The sequence below is a fragment of the Beta vulgaris genome, chromosome 9 (assembly GCF_026745355.1).
Source record: "Beta vulgaris subsp. vulgaris cultivar EL10 chromosome 9, EL10.2, whole genome shotgun sequence".
Classification (NCBI taxonomy): Eukaryota; Viridiplantae; Streptophyta; class Magnoliopsida; order Caryophyllales; family Amaranthaceae; genus Beta; species Beta vulgaris.
The window spans coordinates 44172309-44179630 of NC_079210.1; positions in this window are offsets into that span (position 1 = coordinate 44172309).

Sequence of the window (7322 nt, forward strand, 5' to 3'; positions counted from 1 at the left end):
CACTTGAGGTATCAGGATCAAACCCTATACTATGCAATTTCTTAATTTTTTATTGTTGTACATGGATTACATGAACTAAAACTACCTAGGGAGAGCGCCACGTGGCACAGTTCCTCGTTTTCGCACGCCTTTTAATATATTAGTATAGATGATACATAATGAAAAGTGTGTTAAAATAAAAAGGACTAATGTTCATATATTTTAAAACTCTTATGTGTGCATTTATAAATTATGTATGAAAATATTAATTTTTGAAAGAAAAGTATTTTATACATCACTTTTGAAACAAAATTCTTGACAGAACTCATTATCACTTAAAACTAAAATATAAAGAGCTTATTAGTGTTGATCCGTTGTAAATTAGTCATTTTAGATTTCATATTTGTGCTAGTTATTAGAATGTCAAATATTATTTACCTTTAACCTTTATACCTTTATTTTTTTTTCTCCATCACACAAAAAGACAACTAATTTATACTTTATTGCTCTACTTTTTAATGGTCCCCATATGTTTCCTTAGTGGAGGAAGTATGAGTTATGACAGCGAAAAGGCGCATTCATTTTATTTTCCTTTATTTTTTTCGGTGAAAATAGTACCAATCACGAAGCGTTCAATTTCTGCACGTCTTTAATTTGTTACTAAATTTTTTGTCATACATCTGGGTGTACCGTGAGCATGATACACCAAAGACTTTTTTTGGCTGATTGCTCATTTGAAATCATCCAAATAAGCAAATTTACTTAAAAATGATAATTTCAAATGAGCAAAAATTAGTATTGGGTGTACTTGGGTATATGATGAATGTAATTATCGTTTTTTCATGTGTTTTCTCTTTATTTTTTATTTTGTAAAGTTGGACTTCACATTCATTTACTTAGATTGTGTTTGATCTATATAAAAATAAACCCAGTTCAGTAAAAATAAGGTTGATTTAGCCAGAATAAGTATAATTTAGTTCCGTTAAAGTAAGTTCACTTCAACAATAACCAGTTTAGTACTTCAGTTAAATACAAAAGAGTAGAATATGTGGATATAAGGCCCGGTTTCCTTCACATGTGTTTTTTTTACTGAATTAGATTTATATTTATTGTATTAAACTTCTTTTTGTTGAACTGAACTTAATTATAATAAACAGAGCTTATACTTGCTAAACTGAACATATTTCTACCGTTTCTCTATTATTTTCTTTTAGATTCCTTACTATTTTTTGCTAAACTGAATCGATTTTTGTTGAGCTAAACTTATTTCAGCTGTAGTGCGTTGATTTTTGCTGAATTGAGCTATATTATTAAAATAACTTGTTGATATGAACTTATTTTAAGGTGAACTAAACATACATGGCCTAATTCCAGCTCAACAAATTTTTTTTTATCAAGTTAGTAAAATTAAGCAGTAAAAATATAGTTTATTAATAGAAAGTTTAAAGCAGCTAAAATAAGTTTAATTCAGACAAAATCAGATGAAGTAAACAAGGCCTTAATGTTTTCACTTTACTTACTTTACCTTCTTAAAAAACTATACAATCTATTATATACACATGGGTGTCCAAGGTATATTCTCAAAAAATTATGCCATTTATTAATACAGCAACTTTTTTTTGGACCAGCACATGCTTAGATCAACTGGTAAGGGAGTTGTTCTAGCTTAATGCCTTAATCAGAGGTTTCGGGTTCGAGCCCTAGGAACGCAGCAGAATGTGTTGGGAGAGCTTTCCCCCCAATTGGGGTCTAACCCGGCTCGAATCCGGATTAGTCGGATCCAGAAATGGATTTCGAAAACCGGGTATGATTCACCAAAAAAAACTTTTTTTTTTTGGAAGATATCTATTAATATAACAACATTTTTGGCTTGTAAAAAAAAAGAAATTTGGAGGGGAACATTTTTGTGTCTTTTCACAATTTCATATCCTTCACATGGTATAAGGATAGGAGTTAGCTGAAGTGGATAGATCGCTCCCCCTTGACCCCTGAGGTCAGGTGTTCAATCCTTAACCCCAGCATTATGCTGGGGTATTTCCTTAGCATGCTATGCATGCCTTACCAGTCAATGTGTTGGTGTTTCCTACAGGCTAATAGCCTTATAGGGGTTAGCCTTTGGACTGACTTAATTTCCTAAAAAAAAAAAAAAAAAATCCTTCACATGGTATAACTCCTTTTTATTTGACGAGTATCGTTTTCTTGTAATTTTCAAGGTCAGTCCATAACAAAAACAAATTTAACGGCGGCTGTCTATAAGTTCTAAAGTTCCATTTGTGGTTTAATATTAAAACTAGATCATGGATATTGTTTATACTGGCCCAGATCCATAATCATCGGCAACTTGATCCTTTTAATCATAACAAACATCCAACATAGAGAGTAAAAGGGAGATGTTACATGCAAGAAAAAAGAAAAAAAAAAGTTTGTCCGGTAAGAGACCGTCTATTTTTAAATTAAACTTAGGCAATAATAAGCCCAATATTAAAAAGTTAATTTCTTTCAAGACTAGTTTAATCCATTTAGTGACATTGTCTACTTTTATACTAAAATTAGACCGTCTCTTTTAATAATTTTTGAAAAAAAAAATAGGAAGAACGAAAGACATGTTAACATGTCAACATTAAAATTGTAAGTTAATATAACATGCTCATTTTAAAGATTGTTAAAGAGCGAAAAATAGAGCAAATGTACTTGGGAGGCACTTAATCGCATTTGATAAACAGAGAGATATATCATCATAACAAGAAAGTGGTAGAGAGCTACTCCTTCCGATCTTTATTAGTTTACCTTTTTCTTTTGCATAGAGTTTTAGCAAAAATAATGTTGTGGGTCATAGAAAGAAACAGAAACTATTATATTATAGGAAAAATTGATTTAATGAGTCCCAATTTTTGCCGTCCAGATAAAAACAGTCCCAACTTTCGTTTTTTATTGTTCAGTCCCAACTTTTAGGGGTGCTTTATAATAACAGTCCAGGTTAACCAGTAACCGGTTTAAGAGGTTAAATATTTTTTAAAATTTTTTACTTTGTTTTTGTTGTTTTATATGTTTTAATTCTCTCCTCCCTCCTCCCTCCCCTTCCAACTCCTCTTCCTTCTCCCCAGCCATCCACCCCCTTCCCCTGCCCTGTTGAGTGCTGACTCCCTGCCACCCCATTCCCCTCCCCTGTCACTCCCTCCCCCTCCCTTGCTGACCCGCTGCCACCCCCTCCCCATCCCACCATGACCCCCTGCTGACCTGTTGCCACCCCCATCCCAACTTCCTCTCTCCTCCTCGTTGTTTTAACATCAACCACCCCATCCCCTGCCTCCCCCCTCACCCATCCTCTGCCACTACCGTCCCCTCCCTCTCCCCTGCAAAATAGAAAGAGAAAACAAAGAAAAAAACCAGTAAATCAATTTAGCAAATTAAACAACAAATTGAACAACAAGAACATCAACATCTACTCCCACCGATTCATGCTCTCACAAACACATTATACCCACCGAATTTTGTTAAACCCATGAATTTAGCCACTTGATTTCTTCTAGTTTCATAGCTTCAAATGGTTTTGAGATTTTTAAATTGAGGAAATTGTTATTGAGATAGTTACTCTATAAATAGGGGAGACTGGATTCAATTTTGCATCATAAAAACCACAACAAGAAATCACAATTAATCAAAATCAACAAGAATTTATATTACTCTTCCTATGTTTTTATTCGGCACCCAAAACAAACACCCATATCAACCACCAAACAACCACCACTGCCCCACCTTTCGACCACCACCGACGAGCTCCGACAACGCCAGTAAACCGCCCCCCAGCAACCGCCTCTCTCCCATCTCCTTCGCTGCTCATCTCCTACCCACTATAACTACGTCGTATTCCATCGATTCTCGTCCCAAATCACTGCAAAAAACCCTCTTTGATTGTACCAAACTGTGATTTCTCAAAAACCCACTTCCAATTCTGCATAAATTTTCCAACTTTTGAGGATTTGACGTGTACCCACATGAGGAAAAATCAATCATGTGTGCGAGAAAAAAGGGGATTCAAGAAATTTGAAGATTCTCCAGATGATGATAAATCAAATCGAGATTGAGATTTATGAGAGATACTAAGAAATATACAGGCGTGTGATGGTGAACTTTGAGATGGTTCCATTTCATGGGAGCAGGGCCGGGGCTAGGATTTTAGGGGCCCTGTGCGGATTCTTAAAAAGAGGCCTTAAAATCCGCATGGAAAGACTCACCGAAAGAGTACCAGAGTGCAAAATTTAAATTGTAGTTACAAGGATTCGATCCCTTCACCTCATGTAACTAAGGCCCAAAACACACCACTGCTCCATACACTTTTATTTGATTTATTATTGTTACAAACATTATAAGTACAGAGCTTTTGGGGCCCCTGTCAAACTGAGGCCCTGCGCGGCCGATCACGTCGCTCATGCCAAACGCCGGCCCTGCATGGAAGATAAAAGTTTGAGCATGTTTATGTTTGAGATTTTGGAGAGAGAAGATTGAACAAGCAGAAGAATTTTTGTTTTGTTAACTTAAAAAAAAGTCACGTGGAGGCACGTGACTAGTGTTTATCTGCATTAACAGGTAAGTAACTTGCCAGGTCCACGCGTGTAAAGTATTTTCAAAAGTTGGGACTGAACAATAAAAAACGAAAGTTGGGTCTGTTTTTGTTAGGACGCCCAAAGTTAGAAGTTTTAGGACTGATTAAATCAATTTTTCCTATATTATATTAAAGTTGAATGTATGCTTAATGAAAGTTAGTGGTCTCATTCCGAAAATAGAAACAAAAGAAAAGGGTAAACTAATAAGGGACATCCCAAAAAGCTAAGAATACGGGTAAACTAATAAAGACCGGAGGGAGTATAAACGATCATGATGTAATTATGTGGTGTGTACCTAGTTACTCCCTAAGAATTAAAGTTGATCTAATAGTTAGAGGTGGCCTTGTTTGATAATTGGCAGTTAGTTGTTGGCTGTTTTATGTGGCTGGTTTGACTGACTATTTTAATTGATTGTTTGACTATTTTTATTTTATAAACATGTTTGGTAAAATTGTCATTGGTTGTTGGTTGTTGGTTGTTACACTATAAAATGATCATTATGGGCATAGATTTTTTTTCATCCAACTTATACCATAAGGGTATATTTGTAATCTTATATTGAAAAACAATAGCCAAGGAGGAAAAGCTACTCCAAGTAGCTTTTGGCTTTTGGCTGAAAAGCCAACAAAAAAGCCACAAATCAAACATGATTTTTGGATGTTTGACCAAACTAAAAAGCTAAAAGCTAAAAGCTAAAAGCCAAGCAAAAATACATTTGCCAAACACCTCCGTTATCTTTTCATTTTTGTGTGGTGGTTCGATTTTTTTTCCTTTACAAAGTGAGATCCCCAAATTCCTTCCTTCCCACTTGCTATGGATCTTTATCTTACTTTTTTTTATAAACAAATGTAAATAATTACCCACTGAAAGCTAGATATTTGGAATAGGAGTAAAAAAATTATGATTTGTTGATATGCTGAAGCCTAAAAGGATCGAATTCGCATTCATCAAACATAAATATTGGACTACTATTGTTGACACAGACACTAATGCAAGTCAAAAATTAGCCGCAATAGCCAAGACGTTGTAGAGGTATGATATAAAGATAATATTTTTTTTAATTAGGAAAAAAACTTAGATTAGTCCCTATGATATAACCAACCTAAAGCATTCTTTCGGATGATAGAGAGAAAATTGAGATCACAAAGTTCATTGGACAGAACAACACGTTTGACCTCGACGAGCCAGGAAATCCGCCGCAAAATTAGCCTCCCTGAAATAATGAGAAAAAGAAACAGAACCTAAATGGAGTAGATCAACATAAGCATCATCTATAATATTTTCTATTTCCCACGGACCTTCCCATACTTTCTCAAGAAAATTGATAACAACCAAATTGTCACCTTCCACACAGATATTCTTCATACCATACGAAATTGTAGCTCGGACACCTTCTCTGTGTCAACAATAGTAGTAAAGATGCCCTTATTTGTGTATAGAATCGGGTCGTGTCATGTCCCATTAAGCTTCCCTTCCCCCCAAAAATGTACAATTGGTTATTGATAAAAAAAACCGTATTTTTGGGTTTGAAATTGTGATTATTGTCAAACCAACCCCTTTTTGTGTGTTTTAAACCCTTATTTTTGTTAAACAAGCTCTTATTTGCGTATAGACCTGGACCGAGCTTGTTCATGGACTTGACCCGTGGGCTTTGGACACCGGTGGGCCGGGTCGAGTCCGAGCCCAAGCCCAAGAATGACTGGCCAAGTCGGACCTGGAAATTTTCGGATTTTGTCCACAGGTCGTGCTCGTGCCTCCTGCGGGTCTGACCTTTGTTTTATATTGTTTTTTTTTATTGTTTTTTTGACAATCTTAAAAAACAAATAAAATGGGCATTCGACACGCAGGTCAGTCCACGAGCCATATAGGCGGACTTGTGCTGGATGGATCGAAAATAAAATTTCTTGAGATAGGCCCACGACCTACGTAGCGGACAACTGGTCGGACCTTGAGCGAGCTCGTGTCGAGTCGGGCCCAAATCGTGTCGGGCCGCGTGCTGATCCGGTCCATGACCACTTCTATTAGTTTATGTAAATATATTGAAAATGACAATATTGTCTTTGTTAGTTGACGAGCTGCCAAGCTGTCCACTAACTATTAGCGTTTTGTATTTGATGGGCTTGCTAATACTTCTGATGGACGAAGCCATCCAATTTGTAAATTTGTCATGCTTGGTAGTTGGTACTTGATAAGATGAGCAATGATATTTCCATACCCGATATGTGCCAATACCATGACATTTATGTAATTTTTATGACAAAAATAATATTAAAAAATTATAAATTTTTTTTTCATATGTTTTTTTTTTGGACTTGTTAGTTGAAATCTTATATCATATCTTAACACTATCTTATCATATCAGTTAACTATTAAATCATATATGGACTACATCTAATTATATCAAGTAAAGAGAGCACTCATGGTACACCCGGGTGTATCATGAGCATGGTACACCCAGGTATTTTTGTAATAAATTACAACTTCAGGGGCACGTTTGTAATTCCGCGTACTCTCTCCCCTCTTCCTCTTCCGCGTGCTTTCACTGCCATTTTCCCGGCGATGCTGCTCATTTCCGACGGGATGTGTGACGACGGCGGTGATCCGTTCAAATCTTCGTCATTTTTGTCGTCGTTGTTGTTTCAGGACTCATTTCTCTCAATTCTTTCTCTCTCTCTTTCTCGCTCTTCTTTCTCGCCGGAAACATAGAAATCAAAACTTCCACGATCTGAAATTCGCGAG